Here is a 13,511-nt window from a genome sequence, read left to right on the forward strand (position 1 = left end):
GTCATGGCTGATTTGGGTATATGACACATTTTTTAAAATAAAATTGCTGCAAACGGCACTTTATCATTGACAGACAAAACTGAATTGACATAATATAGAATATAAATTTCCCTCCATGAAAAGGTTAATTTCTTTCAAATGGAGGGACGGTCATATTTGTAATATAATCCCAAAAAACTCTATGTTTGATAGTACCAGAAAAGTGAATGAGATGTCTGAAATCTCATGGAAAAGCAGCTTATTTTCTCCTTGCAGATGTGAAGCGGTTTCATGTCTGCAGCGTCTATTCTTTCAGCATTTTTCATCCATTCTAAAGAACGGGAAAAAAAATCTCTTAAACGCATCAATATCAAGGTGATTTTCCTGCCAAGAGATATGTTTTTTGGTGCAGAAATGTCAGCAGCAAACACTTACCGTGTGCACATCCCTGCGCCGTATCATTATCAGTAACCATTGCAGACTATGGGCTGTTATCTTTACTAGACACTGACTTCAGCAATTATCTAAAACAGGAGAAAGAGCATTTAGGCTGCGTGCCCACTATGCGTTTTTCAAGCGCTTTTGCAGCGGAATTTCCGCAGCGAAAGCGCTTGGTAATACGTGCCGCATGGTCCCCAATGATACTCCGCATGTGCTGTGCACATGCTGCGGAAATTTCCGCTGCGGATTATCATTGCGGAAAAATACTCAGCATGTCCATTAATTTTGCGGACACGCAGCGTAATGGCCGCCATTGACTTGCACTGAAACGCATAATATCCGTATCAGTACATTTGTACACACAGATATTATGCTTTTCTATGTGCGGATGGTACCCGGGTCTTGGGAAGATGAGACTCTCCTCCAGACCCAGGTACCATAGAACCTGTTAAAAAAAGAATTTAAAATAAAAAATAAAGATTATACTCCCCTTCCGATGTCCTCCCGGTGTTTTCTCCCCTCCGTCTGGTCTGCTGTATGGATCGCGGTGTTGTGAAGGACCTGCCATGACCTCATTGAGTCATGTGACCTGACACATGACTCAATGACATCACCGCAGGTCCTTCACAACACCGCGATCCATACAGCAGACCAGACGGAGGGGAGAAAACACCGGGAGGACATCGGAAGGGGAGTATAATCTTTATTTTTTACCATTCTTATTCTTTTTAACTAACTTGGTCACACTACTTTAAACCCATGCCGGTTGCATGGATTTATATAGTGTGAACAAGTTGTCAAGCACTTTCCAAGTGATGCTAAAATCGCTTGGAAAGCGCTTGTCAACCCGCATGCGGAAATGCATGTGAAGAACGCTTCACATCCGCATGTCCCTGGCAGGAAAAACGCATGTACAATAAGCATGCGTTTTTCCTGCCAGGGAGAAGCGGAAAAAATATGCACCATTTCTGCATCGTGTGCACTTAGCCATACATCGGCCGATTGCAGCCATTAGAATGGCTTTCTCCCGCTTTGTCATGCAACTTATCTCAATGTTCTTCTGAGTAAAGCAGATTAAAATCTCGTCAGGACATGACCACAATTTAGCGCAAATCCCATTCCTGCAGTGACAACCGACCGACGAGCAGAGCCGAATCCTAACATTGTATACACTGCACACTGTCAGTTATTGCGGATGATGTACTGCTCGCTGAAAGTTTCCTTTGAGGTGAAAAAACCCTTTAACAGCTGTAACTATTTTTAAAAGAATGGTTACAATACGTCTAATAGATGTGCCAGCCATTCTTCCCTTTCTTTTTTGCGTAGATTTTATGTTCTATAGAGTTCCTCAGTATATTTAGATGTCATCCTCCATTACAAGTATGTCTTGTATCTTAGCTAAAATATAGTAGTAAGTAGCACATTAGACACTTTTATAATGGGTAGTGTATAATTACTGCATATTTCAGGGTTATGTGCTTCTGAGGACTAATTCTGCCAGCTAAATAGGAAAGGATTCTTAGAGCAGTCAGACTGTGGAATGCCCGACCACAAGAGGTAGTGATGGCAGACACTATAACAGCATTTAAAAAAGGGCTGGATACTTTAACAAAACATGACATTGTGAGTTATACATTTTCTATTGCTAGATTATTTCTAACTTTGAAGAGATAGTTTGAACTTTATGGTCCTAGGTCTTTTTTCAGCCTATGTAACTATGTAGAATATACATTAAGAAAATGCTTGAAATGCAGTTCCCTATAATATTATTTTACAAGTAATTTCATCTTAATTTTTTCTTTGTAAAGTGCTAGTTATAAGCCCAATCTCTGCATTTAAAAGTGCAAAACACCCTGAAACACTTTTACATTTAATCTGTATTTCTTATGGTGCCTAAAGGAAGCCATAATGATAAGGCCCCTGCTTGGTAACAAGTGCAGTTATTTGCCTCTATAATGAAAGCAAATTACCAATGATGAAAGGGTTAATACTTGGGCCCTGCATCAGTAATAGCCCCTGTAGTAACCATGACAACTGTTATGAGGTCATAAACAAGTTTCCATAAAAGAATGCCGCGCTGCCATGATCAGTGCCATTACTGATGCGCCTGAGGACCTTGACCACCCCACGTAATGTGCCAACCTGGTGTAATTTGGAGGTTCTAGCAGGGAAAGGGGTTGTCTGCTTTAGACATCCCCCCAGGGAATGGGAAGGTAACAGAGGGGGGTCCCCAGACCAGGATCCCCTTCTGATACCCTCTACATAGAGCAGCTCTCCTTTGGGAGTTGATGGAAGGATCTATGACTTCAATGGGTGATAAACTAGAAGGTGAAGGAGGAAGGGGTATTTATCCTATTAGAGTTTATCCATAATGAACTGTAACCAAGTGTCCAACTTCTTGAGAAGCGGACCTGGATCTGTAAGGGAGAAATGGTACATCCACCTGGGCAACCAGATCAGCTAAATTCGTTCTATAAATCAATGTGGTGATAGATATCGCAGCCAGATCTCTCCCACATCCAGTTTATCACCGTCTATATTTATGTTGTTCACTGTAAATCTGGTAAAATGTACAAATTCTAAAACTCAATATTATATCGGCACTAACTCTCTAAGCCCAAGGGAAGGGAAACCCACCAGCCATGGTTCCCTAGAGGTTTCCTCCACAGGGGCTTTTCCTCTCCTGAGTGCTGGAGGGTGACTCCGTGTGAGTCGGGGGTTGTGCTATTTTTGGTGTCATGTAAATTTAAATAAAGTTGAGAACGTTTGACACCCAATTGCAATACTTTATGTATTTATTTTTTGTGCTTCTGTCGGATTCATTTTATTTGGGAGTTGGGGTCCATCACATATCACTGAGTCATACGTCAGGACATCTGCCGGCCGCAGTTTTGCCCCAGGGTTTGCCCCTGCTCTGGGGAGTATGATGGAGCAGAGAAGACAAGCATTACAGCACAGCACCTTAAAGTGTGCACTCATCCTAGGAATAATATTGCAACAGTATTACAAGCAGCTTCCTCGCCTCATTCACACAGTGAGTATTTTGGGCAGTAATTTACATCAGTATTTGTAAGCTAAAAACCAGAGGGGAACAAACACAGAGAAAAATAATAACGGAATCACTTTCACCTCTTCTGTGCTTTGGATCCACTCCTGGCGTCTGTTAACAAATACTGAGACAAAATATCGCCATGTAAAAGTGCCCTAAATGCTTCCTGACTGATCTGACAGTTTGAGTTGCAGTGAAGCAACAGAGATTACAAGCGTTAAAGGAGTTTCCCGGTTGCCGTACTGTACTTTCCTCACCCGCCCCAGGAAAGACTATCAGCATATGATCACTTCTATGATAACTGCCTCCCTATTCTCACCTAACTTACAACCAGCTACTGCATCTGAGTATGGGACACACTCATTTAGGCAAAGTTCTGCAGCATATTTTCATGCAAAAAAAACCAAACCCATAATACAGAGTATTATAGTTCCAGCAAAGTGGATGACATGTATATACATCAAAAAAAGTCAGTTCACCCATAAGAAGATCCACTGCATGGAGACTTGTAATGAGGTGAGAGGTAGGCAGAAGGAAAAAACGCTGATCAAACATCAGAATCTTCTATTAAAAGCCATACTTTATTGTTCAAAGACAGATGAAGGAAATTGCAACTTCATCTTGAAAAGACATTAAAAAATTATGCAAATGCATTTCAGACGACTGTCTTAATCATTGCATGTCTTTGCTTCTGACATGTATGTAGATCTCTCCCCTATGCTTTTTTAACACTAAAGAATTTGAAATGCATTTTGAAACCGGCAGCATGTCACTTTCTCTATCCTGAAACTGTGCTACCTCAACCTTGTCTTTACCCTCCTGTACCTGATACCCGTGCCTCTCACCCGCCGGTCTGCTGCTGCAGTCCCGGGGCCTGCCCTGGAGTGGTACCTGGTGTCTACCAGCAGCCCAGCTGTAGCATCGGCGTCTCTGCCCCGTTCTAGGCAGAGACGCCGTCCCTCTCACCTCCCCGCTCCTGGCGCGGCGTCCTCCAGCGCTGCTCTCCCCGCTGCTTCCGGCGCGCGCTCCTTCCCCGGCAGTGTGCTTAGGGCGCGCGCTCCCCCTCTCTTAAAGGGACCGCGCGCGCCGTCCTAAGGAGTCCCCGGCCAATTGCCGGAGGACCTCCCATATAAAGGGCACCTCCTCCAAAATGGAGGTGCCCGAGCAATGTTGTTTGCACCTGTGTCTCACCTGTGCTTCAGCCCTCAGGTCCCGTTGCCAGTTACCTGCCAGATTCCTGCCAGCTTGCTGCCTTTGTCCTGCCTGATATCCAGTCACCTGCCTGCTAGCCTGAGGTCCGACGGTCTGCCTTCCAACTCCTGTCAGTCTGTCTATGGACCAACTTGCCCGCTCACCTGGGAGCGCACACCTGTTACCTGCCTGCTAGCCTACCTGGAGGCTCCGCCGTCACGTGCTGTGACCATCTGCCTTTCCAGAGACTCCTGCCCGCTCACCTGGGAGCGCACACCTGTTACCTGCCTGCTAGCCTACCTGGAGGCTCCGCCGTCACGTGCTGTGACCATCTGCCTTTCCAGAGACTCCTGCCCGCTCACCTGGGAGCGCCCACCTGTTACCTGCCTGCTAGCCTACCTGGAGGCTTCGCCGTCACGTGCTGTGACCACCTACCATTCCAGAGACTCTCGCTTGCTCACCTGGGAGCACACATCTACCATCTGCCTGCTAGCCTACCCGGAGGCTCTGCCATCACAGGTCGTACCTACCCTTTACCCAGAGACTGCCCCGGTCACTTGCCGTAACTCCCTGCCCGTTCATCCAGAGACTGCCCCGGTCACTTGCCGTAACTCCCTGCCCGTTCATCCAGAGACTGCCCCGGTCACTTGCCGTGACCTCCTGCCCGTTCTTCCAGAGACTGCCCCGGTCACTTGCCGTGACCTCCAGCCCGTCCACTCAGAGACTGTCCCGGTCACCTGCTGTGACTGCCTGCCCGTCATCCCTGATTGCCACCCGCTCCCTTACAAGGACCGCCCCCTTGTATAGTAGCTCAGAGGTTCCGCCTCCCAGACCCGTTACAGTTTGCTCGGGCCATGGAACCCGGTGGCACCCAAGCTCCCTCGCTCTCGGACCTGTGTCATGAACTGTCCCGCCAGAGGTCCCAACAGGAGTCCATCCTGGGTCACCTGCGGAATGTCAATTCTCGCCTGGACACTCTGACTGCTCCGCCAGCAACCTCCACCAGCGCCATGATTCGCAATCCGACAGCTCCGCTGTCCACCAACACTATGGTATCCTACCCCGGCTTTCTGCACCTCCTCGCTTCGGAGGCGACTCCGCTCAGGCTCGGGGCTTCATAAATCAGTGCACCCTGCACTTTGAACTCCTGTCCCACCAGTTTAACTCCGACCGGGCCAAAATTGCCTTCATCATGTCCCATCTCACCGGAGAGGCTCTGGCCTGGCTAAATCCTCTATGGGAGAGAGGAGACCCCCTGGTGTCCAACTTGCCTGCCTTTCTCACGGCCTTCCGGAAAGTCTTCGACGAACCCGGACGGAAGACCTCATCCGCATCGTCACTGCTACGCCTCCGTCAGGGAAGCCTCACTGTGGGCCAATATGCCATACGGTTCCGTACCCTTGCCTCGGAGCTGGCCTGGGATAATGACGCTCTGGTTTCAGTCTTCTGGGAGGGTCTGTCCGGCCGTATTAAAGATGAACTTGCCGGTCGGGACATTCCTACCACCCTCGATGACCTGATAGCTCTTGCCACCCGGATTGACCTGCGGTTCCAGGAGCGTGCCAAAGAGGTCACCCGTGAGAGGAGGTTTCCACGCCTAGCTCCTACTTTTCAGCAACCCGTCTCTCCTGAGCCTATGCAGGTCGACCAGACCAAGATGGTCGGTTCTCGCCAAGAATCTCGCCGAGCCGAGGGAAGCTGTTTCTATTGTGGCAGTAAGAAGCACTTCATCCGTTCCTGCCCGGAAAAGCCGGGAAACGCCAGTGTCTAGGACCACTCGGAGAGGTCGTCCTAGACAAAAGTAAGTCCTCTCCGTCTCTGACCTTACCGGTCTCTATTGCTTGGGGAGAAAACCGTCTCTTCGAACTCGCCCATCTGGATTCTGGAGCTGCTGGAAACCTCATCGCCCAGTCTCTGGTAGAGAGATACCATATTCCCACCAAGTCCCTGGCGGAGCCATTGTCAGTTGCTTCCGTGGATGGAAGACTTCTCTCGGAGACCATCCTGCTCGTCACGGAACCTATAACCCTACAGGTGGGAATGCTGCACTCTGAGGAGATCATATTCCATGTGCTGTCCGGACTTTCTCTCTCCTTGTTGCTAGGTCTACCTTGGCTCCAGACACATGAACCCGTATTGAACTGGCGGTCCGGTGAAGTATTCCGATGGGGTCCTGACTGCCATAGGACCTGCCTGGTTCCGGTCCGTCCACTTCGCCCTCAGCCTACTCCAGCTAACTTACCTGGTCTCCCGGCTCCCTACTGGCCCTATGCGGACGTCTTCGGTAAGAAGGAAGCTGAGACGTTGCCGCCCCATAGGCCATACGATTGCCCGATCGACCTGGTACCTGGCACCACTCCTCCCCGTGGGCGTATCTACCCGTTATCTGCAGCCGAGACCCGAGCCATGTCTGAGTACATTGAAGAGAATCTGGCTAGGGGATTTATCCGAAAATCTACCTCCCCGGCTGGAGCCGGATTCTTCTTTGTCAAAAAGAAAGACGGCTCGCTACGTCCCTGTATTGACTACAGAGGACTCAATCTCATTACGGTAAAAAACAAATATCCCCTGCCACTCATCTCCGAATTGTTTGACCGGCTCAAGGGCGCCAGGATCTTCTCCAAGCTGGATCTTCGAGGAGCGTATAATCTGGTCCGTATCCGTCAAGGAGACGAGTGGAAGACGGCATTCAATACCCGGGACGGTCACTACGAGTACCTTGTGATGCCCTTCGGTCTCTGTAATGCTCCCGCGGTCTTTCAGGAACTAGTCAATGACATCTTCCGTGACCTCCTGTACTCCTGCGTAGTGGTATACCTGGACGATATCTTGGTCTTCTCTCCGGATCTCCCCACACACCGGAGGGATGTTCGTCAGGTCCTGCTTAGGCTTCGGCAGAACCACCTTTACGCCAAATACGAGAAGTGCCTCTTCGATCAGACCTCCCTTCCGTTCTTGGGCTATGTCATCTCCCAAACAGGTCTGCAAATGGATCCCGAGAAGCTCTCTTCCGTTCTAAAATGGCCTCGTCCTGAAGGTTTGAAGGCGATACAGCGATTCCTGGGCTTCGCTAATTATTATCGTCTTTTCATCCCACACTTCTCGTCTCGGACTGCTCCCATATCTGCACTTACCCGTAAGGGGGCTAACCCCAGGATATGGTCGCCTGAAGCCGAGGAGGCCTTCCTTTCCCTAAAGAAAGCCTTCGCCTCTGCTCCCGTCCTGCACCGTCCGGACTGTAATAAACAATTCTACCTGGAGGTTGATGCTTCCTCCTCCGGAGCCGGAGCGGTGCTCACCCAGAAGTCTTCTACCGGGAGAATGGTAACGTGCGGCTTCTTCTCCAAAATCTTCTCCTCGTCGGAGCGCAACTACTCCATTGGAGACCGGGAATTGCTAGCCATCAAATTGGCACTAGGAGAGTGGCGCTATCTGCTTGAAGGGGCTCTCTACCCGGTAATTATCTACACGGATCACAAAAACCTGGCATATCTCCAAAATGCCCAGAGGCTCAATCCTCGCCAGGCCCGGTGGTCGTTGTTTTTTGCCCGCTTCGACTTCACTCTTCATTTCCGTCCGGCGGACAAGAACGTCAAAGCTGATGCCTTGTCTCGGTCTTTCCTGTCCTCCGATCAAGAGGAGGAACCTACGCACATCATCGACTCCTCCAAGGTGATGAATGTGGCTCCCTTGGATCTAACTCGTCTTCCACCCGGTAAGACGTTCATAGCTGTGCCAGATCGGGAGAGAGTTCTTCGCTGGGGACATTCTTCTAAACTAGCTGGCCATGCTGGCCAAAAAAAGACCTTTCAACTTATTGCCCGGCATTACTGGTGGCCTACCCTACGTAAGGACGTGGTAGACTTCGTCGCGGCCTGTTCATCCTGTGCTCGTAACAAAGTTCCCCGACATCTACCTGCCGGCCATCTCCTGCCCCTTCCCGTACCTGCTGCTCCTTGGCAACACATCGCTATGGACTTTATCACCGACCTTCCAGTTTCTGCCGGTTGTACCGTCATTTCGGTTGTCGCTGACCGTTTTTCTAAGATGGCCCACTTCATTCCCCTGCCTGGTCTTCCGTCTGCACCCGAGTTGGCTAAAGACTTTATCCGCCACATCTTCCGTCTCCATGGTCTGCCCCTCCACATCGTGTCGGATCGTGGGGTTCAGTTCACCTCTCGTTTCTGGAGAGCCACTTGTAAGCTGCTGGACATTACCCTGGATTTCTCCTCCGCTTACCACCCTCAGTCCAATGGTCAAGTGGAGCGGATCAATCAGATCTTGTCCAGCTACCTCCGGCACTTCGTGGATGCTCACCACTCGGACTGGGTGGATCTTCTACCGTGGGCCGAGTTCTCTTATAACAACCATGAGAGCGAGTCCTCTTCCAAATCCCCGTTCTTTATAGTTGGTGGCCAACATCCCCGGATTCCACTTCCTGTCTCCGTTTCTGTGGACAACCCTGCTGCGGAGTCTCTTGTCAGCGAATTTTCTACTATTTGGGAGAGCACCAGGTCCGCTCTTCTTCTCTCCTCTGAGCGGATGAAGAGATATGCTGATAAGAGACGTCTGGATCCGCCCCAATTCCGTCCGGGAGACAAGGTTTGGCTCTCATCCAAACATGTGCGGCTCAAAATACCCTCCTACAAGTTGGGTCCTCGATTCATCGGCCCCTTCGAAGTCCTCAGGCAAATTAACCCTGTGGCCTACAAATTAAAACTCCCGGCCACCCTACGGATCCCCAACTCCTTCCACGTATCTCTCCTCAAACCCGTTGTCTTTAACTCTTTTTCCAAAAATCCAGGTGCCCCTCCTGCTCCGGTTTCCGCTGATGACATCTTTGAGGTAGAGAGTATTCTGGCCTCCAAGAGGGTAAGAGGAAAAACCTTTTTTCTGGTAGATTGGAAGGGGTTTGGTCCTGAGGAGAGAACTTGGGAACCCAGGGAGAACATCAACGCCCCGCTTCTCCTTGAAAAATTTCTTTCTGGCCTAAAAAAGAGGGGGCCTAAAGGGGGGGTACTGTAGCATCGGCGTCTCTGCCACGTTCTAGGCAGAGACGCCGTCCCTCTCACCTCCCCGCTCCTGGCGCGGCGTCCTCCAGCGCTGCTCTCCCCGCTGCTTCCGGCGCGCGCTCCTTCCCCGGCAGTGTGCTTAGGGCGCGCGCGCGCGCTCCCCCTCTCTTAAAGGGACCGCGCGCGCCGTCCTAAGGAGTCCCCGGCCAATTGCCGGAGGACCTCCCATATAAAGGGCACCTCCTCCAAAATGGAGGTGCCCGAGCAATGTTGTTTGCACCTGTGTCTCACCTGTGCTTCAGCCCTCAGGTCCCGTTGCCAGTTACCTGCCAGATTCCTGCCAGCTTGCTGCCTTTGTCCTGCCTGATATCCAGTCACCTGCCTGCTAGCCTGAGGTCCGACGGTCTGCCTTCCAACTCCTGTCAGTCTGTCTATGGACCAACTTGCCCGCTCACCTGGGAGCGCACACCTGTTACCTGCCTGCTAGCCTACCTGGAGGCTCCGCCGTCACGTGCTGTGACCATCTGCCTTTCCAGAGACTCCTGCCCGCTCACCTGGGAGCGCACACCTGTTACCTGCCTGCTAGCCTACCTGGAGGCTCCGCCGTCACGTGCTGTGACCATCTGCCTTTCCAGAGACTCCTGCCCGCTCACCTGGGAGCGCCCACCTGTTACCTGCCTGCTAGCCTACCTGGAGGCTTCGCCGTCACGTGCTGTGACCACCTACCATTCCAGAGACTCTCGCTTGCTCACCTGGGAGCACACATCTACCATCTGCCTGCTAGCCTACCCGGAGGCTCTGCCATCACAGGTCGTACCTACCCTTTACCCAGAGACTGCCCTGGTCACTTGCCGTAACTCCCTGCCCGTTCATCCAGAGACTGCCCCGGTCACTTGCCGTAACTCCCTGCCCGTTCATCCAGAGACTGCCCCGGTCACTTGCCGTGACCTCCTGCCCGTTCTTCCAGAGACTGCCCCGGTCACTTGCCGTGACCTCCAGCCCGTCCACTCAGAGACTGTCCCGGTCACCTGCTGTGACTGCCTGCCCGTCATCCCTGATTGCCACCCGCTCCCTTACAAGGCCCGCTTCTTGTATAGTAGCTCAGAGGTTCCGCCTCCCAGACCCGTTACACCAGCCTATCCTCACCACCAGAGGCTCTAGTGAAGACCCAGTAGACACCTAGTCAAACCCCTCCAGGGCAAGTCCGGCCCGTGGCGCAGCGGGTCCACATCCACCAGCGTTACATTCACCCACAAGCGTTACAGCCGCATAGCAATTGTTGTCCCCTTCTTGAATAGTGGTGCCACTTCTGAGCCTGGAATTTATAGGGCGGTAAGTGTAACCTCTACTGTGGGCAACATCTTTGAGGGTTTTCTAATAGATGCTATTCTGGAGTATCTCCATAAGAATAACCTAATTTCTCAATATCAACACATGTTTATGAGGGATCTGTCCAGCAAAGTAATCTGATCACATTCTAAGAGGAGGTAAGATCTAGATTGGACCAGGGAAACACAGTGGCTGTTGTCTATCTGGACTTTTCAAAGGAATTTGATAAGGTGCCACACAAAAGGTTGGTACATAAAATGAGAGCAATGGGACCAGGGGAAAAAATGTGTAACTGGGTTAACAAGTGGCTCAGTAATGGGAAACATGGTTATAATGGTACACACTCAGACTGGGACATCGTTAACAGTGTGTGTGTGTGGGGGGGGTGTCACAGGGATCAGTGAAGGCAGGGGCAGACATATCGCCGGTGAAGCTGCACAGGGGGCCCAGAGTTAGAGGGGTCTTGCAATGGTGCACATCCAACTAAAATGTATGTTGACGCCGAATCTCTACACTGCTGGCCAATCAGAGGCTGGCAGCAGACTTCGGCAAGCCCCTGACTGGGGTAACATGGCAGTGAGGTAATGTGCCATGGCTCGCTCCTCGAACATCACGTGTAGCAAGATGGAAGCTGCAGATCAGAGGCAGGAGCTGCTGGACAGAACAGAGGACAAGTGTTTCACACAAGACATCCTCCAGCACTCCCGGAAAAAGTCCTTCTCACCCACTGGATCGGGGAAGGGCTCCTGCCCTAACGTGCTGCTGCTCTTCAGTGTGTACCTCAGCCTGCTCCTGCAAGACCGGCTGGCGGTAATGACCATGCTGACTGCCTGAGGTGTCATCTCCTCTGTCATCCGTCACGTGCATAACGTGAATGTGAAGAAACGGAGGTCACGTGGGACAAGGAGTGCGGCATTGATCCCTGTGCAGTGGAAGATACCAAGAGACCCCAAGCGCCAGAGAAGCCCAGTGCAGGCACCAGCCCATCTGGCAATTGCCAGATAGCCAGTCTGGCCCTGGACTAGGATCAGGGAATTTAGATTAGCAGCACCAGTCAGGTGCTGAACTATAAAAAGAAACGCTGGACTGGTGCTCTAACTTTCATAATAGATTTTACCAACATACTGACATGGGTTTTCATAGTCAGCCGCATTATGTCTGAGAGCTATTTTACTTTATTTTATTTTTTTATTACATACAATTTTTTTCCACGGGGTCATTTACTTGCATTGGCAAGCTTGATCCGCAAGATGGGTAAAAGTAGGCCTTTTTTTTTGCAGACAGTCGGCAAAAAAAAAGTACATTCAGTGTGATGGGTCAGTGACCTATTTGCAGAAGTAACAGACAGCACATGTACCAAAAAGGAGATGTGTGACTTATGTCAGTTCCAATTATAGGAGAAAACAGTGAAAAAATTACAAAATGTTAAGTGTCCTGTAATGGTAAGACAACAAGAAAACATCACTAGCACAAACTACAAGTACAGGCAAAGATACAAAACTATGTATTCTTTATATAAAATGACCACAATGATAAGGCATAGATAAGTAAAAAAGGTTTGGGACAAGCTGTGAAGTTTTAGAACTTAAGGAGCGAGCACCACCCTTATAGTATGGAAAAAAATAGGTGCTATAAACCAGTACAACAAACAGCATGAACAGCAACACACAAAAATTAGTTTGTATAAAACGGGTCATGCTCACTGAATAATAATTAATATAATTTACTAGGTGAATAAGGACAAGAAATCTATGTGACAAAAAATGCATCACAGCAGAAAATGAAATATAATTCCCATGAAAACACCATAATAAGTGCTGGGGTCAAAATACCCTTTATATCTCATCACATAAGAAGACAAACATTGAAAATACAGCATATGACAGACATGCTGTGCCAAGAAAATCTGTGCAATGTATGGAGGTATATGGAGGTCCAAGACGTGGTAACCTCAGTGTATCCTCACAGACGTGACTTCCTCAGGGGTTTGTTGGAAGTTGCTAGGTCCATGTCCATATGACAAGGGATAACATATGAACAATAAGAAAGCACAGCAGCACACTGTAAGGGTCAAGACATATGCAAACACTGAGAACATAAGAGCTAAACCACATCACTGCTAAATAAAATGTACTTACAAAAAATAAAGGCTCTTAGCACATAAATTGGCCAATTTATGTATGCCCATCAACCATGACAAGTTGGCCTCCGCTTGATGCCTCTCTTGGGCTATAAGCCTACAATGTAAATGGGCAAACATGCCTCTCTTGGGCCATAAGCCTACAAATTTAAGTGGGCAATTAGAAACCAACACTGATTACAAGCACACTTGAGCTGATGGGTGGAGTGCAGTGTTCTCAGTGTTTGCATATGTCTTGGCCCTTACAATAATAAAGCACAGCAGCACACTGTATGTTATGCAGTCATTGCAGCGTGCACCTGTTCACATTATATGGAGGTGCTGGTCAGGTTTTTTGTTTTCTTGCAAGGGATAACATATGTGTCCGGCC

The 13,511-nt window shown here is 49.6% G+C and overlaps 1 protein-coding gene across 4 annotated transcripts in view; it reads right to left on the reverse strand.

The window, feature by feature from the left end:
- Positions 1–13,511, reverse strand: part of LARP7 (La ribonucleoprotein 7, transcriptional regulator) — a 42,973-nt gene that overhangs the window by 28,683 nt on the left and 779 nt on the right. Inside the window, exons 2-3 of one of the 4 annotated variants that reach the window (XM_073640597.1) lie at positions 415–503; positions 196–310 (exon numbers count right to left, since the gene is read on the reverse strand). The exons of 2 other annotated variants lie outside the window; for them this stretch is intronic. The gene's annotated coding sequence lies outside the window, so the exon portion shown is untranslated. The remainder of the gene's footprint in view (positions 1–195; positions 311–414; positions 504–13,511) is intronic. One more of the 4 variants, XM_073640606.1, reaches the window with a different exon arrangement.

This window comes from Phyllobates terribilis, unplaced genomic scaffold (genome assembly GCF_046119375.1).
Source record: "Phyllobates terribilis strain yellow unplaced genomic scaffold, ASM4611937v1 Scaffold_1__5_contigs__length_1240528914, whole genome shotgun sequence".
NCBI lineage: Eukaryota > Metazoa > Chordata > Amphibia > Anura > Dendrobatidae > Phyllobates > Phyllobates terribilis.